The sequence below is a fragment of the Bacillus rossius genome, chromosome 2, assembly GCF_032445375.1.
Source record: "Bacillus rossius redtenbacheri isolate Brsri chromosome 2, Brsri_v3, whole genome shotgun sequence".
NCBI lineage: Eukaryota > Metazoa > Arthropoda > Insecta > Phasmatodea > Bacillidae > Bacillus > Bacillus rossius.
The window spans coordinates 103,051,932-103,065,267 of record NC_086331.1 but is presented as its reverse complement, the minus strand read 5'-3'; positions in this window follow the sequence as shown (position 1 = coordinate 103,065,267).

Below are 13,336 nucleotides of genomic sequence, written 5' to 3'. Positions count from 1 at the left end.
ACTACTTGGGGAAGCCTCTAGATGGTGGAAAAACCATGAAGGGCTGTATGACACCTGGGAAGAGTTCACAGGGGGCTTCCTGAACCATTTTGGAAACCAATCAAGACTGGCAAAGCTTACTGCCCAATTATATGGTACCAAGCAAAAGGAAGGAGAGGATGTCGAAAGTTTCTTACTACAGAAAAGGAAACTTTATAAGAGGCTACACCCAGGGAGAGACCCAAATGATTTTCTTCCTACCTTGTTGGAGCTGGTGCGGCCCAACCTACGGACATTTCTACGGCATCCGCCTCCCGAGAATTTATCCGAACTTATGGTTCGAGCCACTGCCGTGCAGCGAGACTGTCTCGAATCTAGGGGCACTGTAACAAGTAAACCTTGTCCACCACCAACCCTGGTACAAGAATATGCTACCCCCAACAAAAGGTTGCCGAAGTGTTGGCACTGCCCTGAACAACACTTTCACAAAGACTGCCCAGTGCTCCACTGCAAACAGTCTGAAAGGAACAGTCTCAACACAGTAGACCCCTGGAGGGAAAGAGTGGTGCCAACGAGCCCTACCCCTACATTGAAGGTAGAAGACCACAACTCCCAAGCTTGGCTCGAAGGTAGACCGACCCCGAGCCTTATGTGCGTACAGCACCACCCACAACAAGAACTGCCAAGAGTCAAGGTGCAACTGGACTCACAGCCCATTCAGGCTCTTATCGACTCAGACGCCACCACTAATTATGTGCGCGAGAGTGTTGTGCAGATAATAGGGACCCCTATTAATTCCCAAACCCAAATGGCACAGCTTGCCACCCAGGGATCCACCATGACCTTACCGGGCAATGCTGTGGTACAATGCTGCATAGCCGATGTGGAGATGGAGATCCCATGTCTAGTCGCAAAGGACCTTCGAGAAGAACTTGTGCTGGGCCAAGATTGGCTCACGCAGCAGCAGGCGATATTGGACTTTGAAGATCAAACTATACACTTCGGACGAACGTCCCGCCGGACTCTTGACTGGGGCACCAAAGGAATGGGTGACCTGAATGCCCCTAATCAAAGTGGTGTTAACCCTAATCCTGGAATCTGCACTGAACAACACAGAGACCAACCTATGGTTGTGTTGACACAAGGGGACCAGAGACCTCAAGAAACTCCTTCCGTTCGCTCTGCCACAACCAAGCTAAGCCAAAATAACTCGGGCAGTGGTTTTCAGTGGTGCCAGAAAGGAGGAACCCCAAAGGGGAAATCGACCATGCAGTCATGGAGACAGCCGCTGAGCGGCGCCCTCTCAAGGGAAAGATGCCACTGGAAGAAAGAGCCTTTTCCAGACCGAGGAATATGGTTTCCCCAGAACAGGATTCACCTGCAGCCATGGAGATGGAAAACAGATCTGTCCAAAAACCCCGAACCCCAGGAACCTACTAGCCCCTCTCCACCAGGACAACTACCTCCAGGACCCTACGACCATGGAAACGGCTGGGCAGACCAGCCCGCTACCGACTAACCTCCGCGAAGTGTAGTGGCCAGTGTAGAGGAGCCAGCCCTGGGACTGAAGCCCAGCGTGCTGACTCCTGGCATGTGCAACGATCCCAGCCAAGGCCACGGAGGGAGGGGGGCGAATTGTCATGTCCATCAGTTTGGCCTCGGCTGGTATGATAGCACAAGCCCCAAGTGCGCCACCCATCCTACATAATCTATGGGGAGGAAAGTTAGTTCGCCACCCGCCCATAGATGGCAGACAAAGGGGAATGTAAATTAAGGAAACTTTGTCTACCTGCCCAGCCTAATTCAGGACAAATATGTAAATACCCAGTGTTGTATCAAGAAGCCTTTAAATTATACAAGTGAATGTAAAGAGCATTGTAATTTGAATATGTATGCACAGGAAGGGTACAGATGTGCCCTCCCTGATGAATATGTACATACATTGTATATTTACTCTGGCTGAGCTAAGCCAGGCAGAAAGCTCTCCCCAGTAATTTCTGGGCTAATAAAAGTTGCAGAATACTTGAGCAGTATTATTTAGGCAGCGACCTCTCTGGAGGACCGCTCCTCCTTCCTACCTCTCCCTGCTCTTTGACAGCGACCCCATCTCGGGAACCGCTCCTGCTCTCTCCCCCCCCTCTACCTGATCTCTCCCTGCTCTTGGGCAGCGACCCCTGCTTGGGGACTGCTCCCGCTCCTCCCCTCTGCCTGGGACAAGACACTACTTTGAAAACTATAAAATACTTTGTAGAATTATTGCAGAATTAAACTTTTACTTACACTTATTAAAAGGTTTTGTTTTTTAACTGCATTCATGCAACACTAATGTCTGATTCAAAGCTACTAAGCCTAACCAAAATACTTACCAGACCAGTCTCCAGCTGCGAACGAGTCTCCTTAAAACTCAGTCCAATCTTCAGCGTGACTGACTCTGGCTTTTGTGATCTCGACTTGAAGGTCCTCCGGAGTCGACACAGACACATTGTTAACTTCGAGGATAATGTTGCGAAGATGGTGCAAACCTTGTCTGTCGATCATGCCTCAATATATCGAGGGTCAAACGTTGACCTCTTACTACAAATAAAAAAACTTAATTTTGTGGAAGTAAAAAAAAGTTTGTTTATTTTAATGTTTTCTGTGTGACTCATGTAAAATATTTTTACTGTAATAATAGTAAAGCTATTAAAAGATCATTCTGTCATGTACTACTATTTAATTTTTCAGTATATATTTTATTTCTACCATCAGAGTTTATTTTTTAATAACTTTTGTGTATTATCTACATTATCTATTACTTACTTCGATAACCTAAATTGCACTATTTCTCTTTAAAGAGAATTAATTCATCGTACAGTAGCATCCCGATTTGATGAGATGCCATGGCTTTCTAAAATCTTTCCGCTAAATCAGTGTTTCATTAAATCCAACTTCACCATTGACCTCCAAATGTCCTTTTGTACGACATGATTCATGTTTTTCTATACCAAGTTTTTAAATTGCGAATGTAAAACTTATATCACCCTACTTTTAGATCTGTCATAAAAGTAAAGTTACTGTATTTAGTTGCATAATGTCCACACATTTATTTTTAAATACTTGAAATGGATTTTTTTTTTTGAATTTACATAAAGTCCACACCAGATTAAAGTAACAAGAAATTAGTTTCGTGCTGAGAACGTCACCATCCTGGTTGTTTTGTTTATTGATCACTGTTGCCAAATCTATGGCGAGTTATCGTACAACGCGATAGTATTAAGCGAGATTCACGCATTTGTTAATTACGGTAAGAAGACACAAAATTTTTGTTGCTCGTACCAGAATTCTTGCTACTTTGTACAAGAAATATATCTGTAAGGTATGGCAATGCTTGTATTCCGCCATCTTTGCCATCATCTTATTTACCACTGGCTCTACCAAACATTGTGTCGCCGTAAACAAAGGGAGGGAGGCTCGCCAGTGCCGGCTAATGCAAACATTAGACATCTGCCGCGTGTCGTCAGTGGCCGCCTCGGCCGTCACAATCATCGCAACACTTACATTTCTTTCTGTCCAGACAGTAAAGTGTGTGATATCTGACGGACGAGACAATCATTGGTGTCAACGACTGCAGTGTAAGCATGATCCAACTCCGGTTGGTTACCGGTGTGGGTGATCAAAAATAATATTGTAACGTTTTTACGCAATGTTTTCTCATCACAGCAAGGTAAATCCAAATGAACTAATTATGATAGAAGAAAATTTTTTATACTACATAAAAACATGATGTAAAATTTTGAGAAAAAATAATTTTCGGACTTCACCTCATAATGTCCGCACCCCATTTTCTTCATTAAAAATGTTGCCAAATTACTGCGGACATTATGCAAGTAAATTAATGTGATATGGGCAACAACCAGGGTTTTAAATTCCAAACATAAAACATGTTTGACACTGTTTTTAGAGCTGTCAGAAAAGTGAACTTATTACTGTGATAGACTACCTAACTTGGCAATGCTGCTGATTAGTTGGCAGAGAAACGTTGCTTCAAAGTTGTCTGGGGCAATTTTGCTGCAAAGTTGTCAGAGTAGCACTGCTGCAAAGTTGTCTGTGACAACGTTGCTGCAAAGTTGACTGTGGCAACGTTGCTGCAAAGTTGTCTGGGGCAACGTTGCTGCAAGGTTGTCTGGGGCAACGTTGCTGCAAGGTTGTCTGGGGCAACGTTGCTGCAAAGTTGGCTGCACAACGTTGCTGAAAAGTTGGCTGCACAACGTTGCTGCAACACTTTCTTGGGTTGCTAAGCAATGTTGACATTGTTTGGTGGTTTACAATTCAACGTTGTTACAACGTTGCATGAACAACGTTTCACAGGGCGGACATCTGGTCATTGCATCAACATGTAGATGCAACATTGCATAAACATTACTTCAACATTGTAGCAACGTTGACAAATTTTAAGGCAACATTGTGGAAACGTTTCTGCAATGTTGATGTGTTATGTGGGTATTAGCATTTATCGATTTCTGCAGTCTTCTTAGAAGGCGAAGCGAGTCCCTTGCATGCTTTGACATGTGTTTTTAGACCAGTTATACATAACAGTCGATTAACCAGGCATGTCTATTCAGTAGCCAGGCATGTAATCGGCGGCAGGTACATTCATTTTGGGGCCAAAATGTCCATTTATCAGCTAGGCATGTCCAATTTAGCGACCAGGCACGATCAGTTGTTGGCTAGAAACATCAAGTTGGTGGTAATGACAAGCAGTCAGTGGCTAGGCATGCATTTTCAGTGGCCAGAAACACACAACCTGTGTAGGTGGAAAATCACATCCAGTTGGTTTCCAGGTATCTATTCGACAGTCAGGCATGTCCAGTAGGTGACAAGGCGTGCCCCAGTCAGTAGCCAGGTAGGTAATCGGCTTCCAGGTACATTCAGTTTGTGGCCGACATCCAGTTATCAGCTAGGCATGTCCAGTCAGTGAACAGGCACGACCAGTTGTTGGCTAGACACCTCAAGTTAGTGGCTAGGTATGTCCAGTCGATGGCCACCCGTGTCTATTTAGTGGCCAGGCACATCCAGTATTTGATGGCTAGACACCTCTTGTCTGTGGCCAGACACATCAGATAGGTTTGACAGACATGTCCTTTTGGTGGTCAGGTACATACAGTCAGTAGCCAAGAGGTGTAAATTTTAAATAATATATATTTTAAACAAGTCATGTTCAATGTCGCATGTTTTTCCTATCAAGTAAGTAAATCACAAAAAAAATAAAATTTAAAAAAACAGCTTCTTCCAGCTTGTGCTAGAACTCTATCCTTGCCGAACAAAGGAAAGTTCACAAGCAGAAATAAACAGTTTTGTTTTTTGTGATTTACTGATTTTGATTTAGGAAAACATGCGAAATTGTACATTACTTGTTTGAAAGGTATATTAAATATTAAATTATTGAATTATATGTAGTTTAACTGTAAACTATAATAGTGTTGTGCTTGTAAAAAGCATATCAATTGTGGCTGGGCTTTCACATGCTCAAATCTTAAAGTTTAAACTAGTTCAATTGACGTTGTACCGACCATGGCCGTTAAGCCCGTGCTCCGCACCACCAGTACCGTATCCCGTTTTCGGAGCGCGCAACTCGCCCAGCCGGATTGAGTCAAGCGAGCGCCCCGGGCGTGACCTCAATTAACTGAATTAAAACAACAGGACACGAAACCCCGGGGGCTCGACTACGGAAAACAATGCCCAAACGAGGCATTAGGACGAAATTAAGTAATCACATGCAGTGAGCAAGTGCATTGTAGAGTCTCCGTGCGTGCGCGGTTCGCACGGAACAGAAATAACCCTCGTTACTAGCCACAGCGGCTATGGGCCTTGATTAATTGGCCTATGATAGTGGTCTAGCCAAACTAAGGGAATTCAAACCCAAACAGTGCACATTGAGACTATTTGTAGTTAAATTTACAGTCGCCAACTTGGTGCCGCTTTTTAAATTAATTATTCAAGTAAAACAATTGTTAAGCCTTAGGCAAATATTTACCAGGTGCAAAGTTTTAATCAAGCACCTGGAGCATGTTTTTTACTCATCATATAACCAATTAAATTATAAGTTTTTGGTGCCGACTCACAAAGAAGAGAAAGTTTCTCTTCCTTGCGAGGCGGCCATGTTCGTCAGTCTCCAACCACTCCGCGCCGGGAACAGACGTGTGTCCGTGGGCAGCATTCATGTTTGTTTCATTGATTATTTTTATTCTGTACTACATCTTCAAATATAAATCCTTTTATTAATTCACCTCTGCCCACGTCGACTCGGCGCATATTTTGCGGAATCGGGCCTATCCCGACCGTCTTCAGTGTGATACCGCGCTACGTATCGTATCACGGAACGCACGGTACTGGCCAACTCCAGCGAAAGTATTTTTAATAAAGGACGCCGTGCATATGCCTGCCGGCTGCACTCACGTAAGTGTTTCTCCGAACTTAGGAGCCCGCTCATCGAGCCCCCCCCCCCCCCCTGCACCCGTTAACTTTCGGCTCTGGCTGTCTCCAGCGAGCATCGACCCACGTCCTGCGAGACTGCCGCGGTAACCATTAGTGTCGCGTAGTGTTGTGTTTTTTTGTGTTAATTGTGTAACCGCTAGACATCGCCAAGTGTTGGTGAGAGTTTTTGTAGCGGGACTAAATTAAAGGTAATTCTCACCAACTCGTGTACAATAATTTTCCGTAGTCTCCCGTCCTCCACACGGCCGAGTGGCCTTCACAGTCAAGGGAGAACCATTCAGGTTAGATTCAAGCCGTGTACCTGGCGGGGCACACGGGGGCAGAGTACCCACGACCCAACATCAACGGCCTAGCAGTCCGCTAGCCTGGCGCCCCTCCGGACAACAGCAGCATCGCGACGCCCGTAGCGCCCGTCAGGTACCCCCCCGGACCTTTAACAGAGGTCGGGTGATGGCACAATGAATAAAGTAAATAAATTTTGTATTAAAGGGATATTAAAATTTTTACTAGGAGTTTTATTGGTGTCTTCATAACTCATGGAAACAATATCAATACAAATGTATGCAATTTCCTAGTTTCTAGTTAAGTGAGTAAAAATACTTAATGTATGTCTTAAAAAGTATCCTTATTATTTAATTTTCTCATTTATTACTGCCACATACATTGAAGCAAACTCAATTAAACAAAATGGTGTAAACAAACAAAGTATAATTAGGTGTTTATATTGTGTTTTTAGGTGTAGTCTGTACACCCCACTAATAATTATCAAAGCAACTGTTGAATTTACAAATGTAAGCCAATCACACGTGAATAACTATTTGGTAAGCATGGGTTGCTCATTGAATAGTTTCCTAGACATATTTCTGTAGTTATTCTTTGCCAGTTAATTAGAACGATGATACTTCTGTACGGTATCTTGTTAAAAAAAATGTATGCAGTATTTGAAATATTAAATATTTCTTGGTTTGGAATAGCGTTAATAGTGTAACGTAATGTATCGTATTCCGTCCTTTTTGTTAAAAGATTCATAGTGAAATGAATTTTGTTAACTATCTTGTGTGTTATTTAAATACAGCATCGACTGACGTCGTACCGACCATGGCCTCTAAGCCCGTGCTCCGTACCACTAGTACCCGATCCCATTTTCGGAGCGCACCCCCAGGTCAGCAGGAATGAGTCAAGTGAGCGCCTCGGGCGTGACCCCAATAGACATAAAGAAACTTAAGAGCACGAAACTCCGGGGGCTCGAACCCATAAAACAATTAAGGGAAAAGCCATTAGGACAATATTACTAATTACCAGACATTAAACAAGTGCGTCGTAGCCACTCCGTGCGAGCACCGCATGCACGGAGCAGACAACAAACCTCATTAACATTCGCCGCAGCCACTGGCCTTAATTTAAGTGCCCGTGACAATGATCAAGTCGGATTAGGAGAAATCCCACTAAAACACTTCACAGTAAAACAATATGTTAATAAAAATACAGTCGCCAACTTGATGCCACAATTCGAATATTTAAATACTCTAAAACAATTGTTAAGCCTGAAGCACCCAATTACCAGGTGCTACCTTTTAATTGGGCACCTGGAACGTATTTTTAACTTATAATAGAGTAAATTTAGTTAATATAACTTTTTGGCACCGTCTCACAAAGGAGGCGAAACTTTCCCTACCTTTGCGAGGCGGCCATGTTCGGCAGTCTCCAACCACTCCGCGCCAGGTCAAGACGTGTGTCCGTGAGCAGCCTTTCACTTTGTTTCACCGACCGGTCATTCTGCAGTCATTTTAATACCGAAAACTTTTCTTTTATTTCCTAGCTGCTCACGTCGACTCGGCGTGTATTTTGTGGGCCCGGGCTTATCCCTACCGCCTTCGTTAGTGGTTCCGCACTGCGTCGCGGACCACGCTACATACGGCACTGGCCGACTCCAGCCAACACACTTTCGATAAACCGCCACGCATACACCTGCCGGCTGCAACCACTAGTAAGTGTAATTTAAGGTCACGCTCATTAAGCCACCCTAGGACTTTCGGTACTGGCCGTCTCCAGAACACTCTTAACCGCGTCCCGCGAGACTGCCCTGGCGAGTTCAGTGTGTGGTGTTAGTGTCGTGTTTTGTTCTGTAAGTAACGCATATTCATGTAATTGTACAATGGCTCAGACAACACATAGCACATTAGCATAGCATTTGTATTGGTTCTGCCACCGTGTAGCGTATGCATAGGGAGTACCGCGTACCCATGTGTACCATCGGAGAAGTCAGTTAAATAAACGTAAATCAATGTAACCTGTGTTGCTTACAATTATTTCGCGCCACCCCGTACTCCACACGGCCGAGCAGCCTCAGGGAATTTCAGGGTAGACTTCAAGCCGCGTACCTGGCGGGGCACGCGGGGGCAGAGTACCCACGACCCACCATCAACAGCCTAGTATCTCACTAGCCTGGCGGCCCCCTGGACAACAGCAGCACCGCGACGCCCATCAGGTACTTCTTGGGCCCTCTACAGAGGCCGGGTGACGGCACGATATTATTATTTTTAATCTAGATTCGTTGTTAAATACACATCATGAGCGAGAGTGCCATCTGCTAACAAACAAACTAGTCTTCAAAAATATAGTTTTTAACCAAATGCATAGAGAGTGCCCATGGTCAAGATGGCTACACTTCGTCCCCTAACAGTAAAAGTGAGAAGCATTTTGGGGATTGGATATAAGACCTTATGAAAACATTTGCCACAAACACACAACAAAACACTTCACCATTCTATATCCACACAACTTCGAAACATCATAACTTAGAAAATCACAACTTATAACTTTGCTGTCGTCCGGGTTCTCGTGTTCGAGACCGGGTGTGTATCCTAGCGGGAAATTGGCTCTTATTGAAATTACTTTCCGGGAGGGCGCCAGGCTAGCTCATCGGCTAACCGATTGTGGGTCTTGTGAGTGCGTTGCTCCTGCGTGGCCCGCTAGGACCGTCGGCGGAGTTCGTGGATGGAGGGGCCCTTAGCTGGTGTAGGGGTGCTCAATTCAATTACAAAAGACGTAAACACAAGTTATTAAGAATTACGAAAATATTACAAAGTATTATACACAGGGCCGGTCCTAGGGCGGTGCGAGCGGCGCGACCGCACCGGGCGCCATCAAGGGAGGGGGCGCCGAAATCAACCGACACATGAGACGAACGACGGTGACGATCGGTCTCACGGGAAAATGGACGAATTGAGGTACCCGCCCTCCGAAGTCACGGTATCAGATCTCCAAATTGAATTAATCCAAATTAATAATGATTATGTGTACGACAGCTCTTTTAACGTGGCTCATTCGTATTACATTACTAGCAATTGTTTATTTACATCCTGTGTCCCACAGTTTACAGTGGCGCTTCATCCAGCCGTTACTTGAACTGCTTGGCGCCTGAGTCTTCCAATTTCCAGTCGTTCATGGGGACAGTGGGGCGCGGGGTTAAATTTCGTCCGTGACTTGTTTCGCTAGGCAAGCATTGTCTATTGAATTGCCAAGTCGTTCAAACATGCGCGAGTGTATATCTGTATTGTACAGTATGTGTGTCGTTAGATTATTACAGAAGAATCCTTAATATAAAACAGAAGTAGGTAAGTATTGTTTATATAAGTTCCTTTCTAGTAGTGCAGCACAGATGCGGATACCGATTAATCGCATATTAACAGCAACGTATCCTAAGTTTTGTATATATGGCGTCTTCGTGCATGTTCGGCGATGTTTGTTTTAACGAATAAGAAATACATATTGCGACAAGACGTTGGCGACACTTAATTTCCATACACATACATTGCATTGAAATGTTATTAACGTTTACTTGTTCTAAACGTTCGCAATCGTTCTGAAATTATCTCCGTTATTTTAGTACAGTTATTTTCCGATAAGAATCTTAACTTATTTAAATGTTAACATATGATTATACACAAAGGCCAAAAATGAATAGCGTAATAATTTATTACCATATAAAGCGTACGTTTCAAAATCGGTAATCGGTAAAGTCATATCAGTGCACCACTACTTTCTAGTGTATTCTGTGGTACTGCGATAAGACATATCCACTTATCAACGAACGAAACCACACGGCGAGATTAAACACGGTGTCTTAGGCATTTAATGATTATGCGCGTTTGTCGAGTACGTTTCTCCTTGCAGCCCGATGTACTGCGCTTTTGTAGTGTATTTATTATAGTGTATGTATGGTAGCTTTTGTATGGAAGTGATGTACCTGTTACGTAATAACTATTATTTAATCTTTGCCTATACTGCGTTTTATATATAAGGTGGTAAAGGTGTAGGTACTAGTTTGTTTTAACAAATTTGTATAGGCCTTCTATATATTATATATCACTCTTGTTAAAGTTATTTATTTTTTGTCCAATAACTATTAAAAAACGTTTTGTCTAAGGGCCTGTTTTACTGCCTTTATTTAAGTGACAATTAGCGTAACTGAGTTTTTACGTATTTTGAATGGAAAATAAATGAAAAATCAATCAGTTGTACTAACTGTTGGATAAATAAAGGTGGTTAAAAACAGGTCCGTAATTAATTAAAAGTGCAAAAAACGGGTTTTTAAATAGTCCCTGAACTTAAATAAAGGAAAAAACTTAATTTAATTATTTTATAACTGGCTACTGCCGGCGATTTCGATCGCGTGGGTCCGTGGGAATAGATTATCGCACATCAGAATTTAAATCTTTAACTCAAGTATGTCCTATTCTATGTCACTGATTTCCTGATATCATGTATGTAACGAGTGATGGTTAAATGTGTCTTTTACAAATTAAAAAACATGTCACAGTCTTCAAAAAAATTGTCTGGTGCACAAAACTTAAAAAGGAAACGGATAAAGCAAGCCGAAACTGAAAAATCTGCAAATTTGCTATCAAATTTTTTGAGAGTCGAAAAGTTATCTGACCCTTCATCACCACAACTTCAATATCAACAAGCAATAGAAGAAGACCCGCTTGAAAAAAGTTCTGATCTTGAAGATACACAGCACCATTTTCAAGAAGATTTAGCTGTTCCTGGAACCTCATCTGCATCTCAAAATATTACAGAAGAAGTTGTAACAGATGAATCGTTATCATCATCTTTTAAAGAGAGAAAACTAGATGATATTTCAAAATGGCCGCTTATTATTGACTCTGCAACAAAAGATGAAATCCTTCTTCGAGGCCCTGTTTGTAATGAAATGAAAAACGAAAATTACCCAAAGAATTGTGACGGCCGTCATTTTTCAAATTCGCATTTTGAAAAAGTTATGCCAAATGGGGAGATTTTTAAAAGAAGATGGCTCGTGTACTCTAAATCTGCAGATAAAGTATATTGTTTTTGCTGTCGTTTACTCAACACAAACCCCAACTCTAATTTGGGAAAAGAATGATTTGACGACTGGCGGCACTTATCAACGCGTCTCAAAACACACGAAACATCCTCAGATCACCGACGTGCTTTGAACAGTTGGATACAAGCATCGATTAGGTTGAAGAACTGTAGCGGGATAGACAAACAATTACAAAAACAGATTGAAGATGAGAAATCGAGATGGGTTGCTATCCTCGAAAGAATGATTTCGATAGTGTTCTTCTTGGCAGGCAATAATTTGGCGTTTAGAGGGAGCTCTGAAACATTATACACCCCTAATAATGGCAACTTCTTGGGTTTGGTGCAATTATTAGGAAAATTTGACAATGTGATGATGGAGCACCTCCGCCGTGTTGTAAATAAAGAGACTAATGTCCACTATTTCAGCAAACGCATTCAAAACGAATTAATTGGCTTACTTGGAAGTGAAGTTCGAAATAATATAGTGAATATGGTAAAGTCAGCTAAATACTTCTCCATCATTATGGACTGCACTCCTGATGTAAGCCACATTGAACAAATGTCACTAACATTTCGGTTCGTTGACGTTAATGAAGAAGAAGTGGAAGTGCGAGAGTGTTTTGTTGCTTACAAGCCAGTAAGTGACTCTTCGGGAGCAGGACTCACTGGCCTCTTTCTTGATTCGATTGTACAAGAATTTGATTTAGACATCATCTCTTGTAGAGTTCAAGGCTACGATAATGGAGCGAATATGATAGAAGTGAACAAAGGTGTACAAACCAGAATTTTAAACCTATATCCTCGGGCAATTTTTAACCCATGTGGCTGCCACAGCTTGAATTTGGTGATAGCAGATGCAGCCAAAAGTTCCGTTAAATCTGTTTCTTTATTTGGATTTCTCCAAAGACTATTTGTTTTATTCTCTGGATCAACCAAACGATGGGAAGTGATATCCAAGCACATAGATGGATTATCATTAAAAAAAAGTTTGCGAAACTCGCTGGGAGAGTAGAGTTTCTAGTCTTGCTGCTGTTCGCTTTAACTACACTTCAGTTCGTGAAGCCCTTCAAAATCTTCATGAAGAAACTAATGACTTAGTTGCAGCAACAGAGGCATTGTCGCTTATTCAGAATATGGAGCAATTTGAGTTCATAATTACAATGGTGGCTTGGTATGATATATTGTTTCAAGTAAACATTGTAAGTAAAGCTATGCAGTCTGAAACTATGGACTTACCAAATGCATCGCAATTACTGAAAAACCGTTCGGAATTCGTGAAAGAGTACCGTAGCTTTTCCTCAACTCTAATTACTGCTAAAGAAATAGCGTCTCTAGCCGAAATAAACAAAGATTTTAAGGCAGTCCGATCGCGAAGAAAAAAACTGTTATTTGAATACGAAGCTAAGCAATGGCGTATGTCCAAAAGCCTACATCAAATCATGCACTCCCATTGCACAAATCTTTCAAAGATAATGATCCGGAGGAATTATATAAAATGAACGTTTTTTACCCGATGATAGACACAATTGAGAAT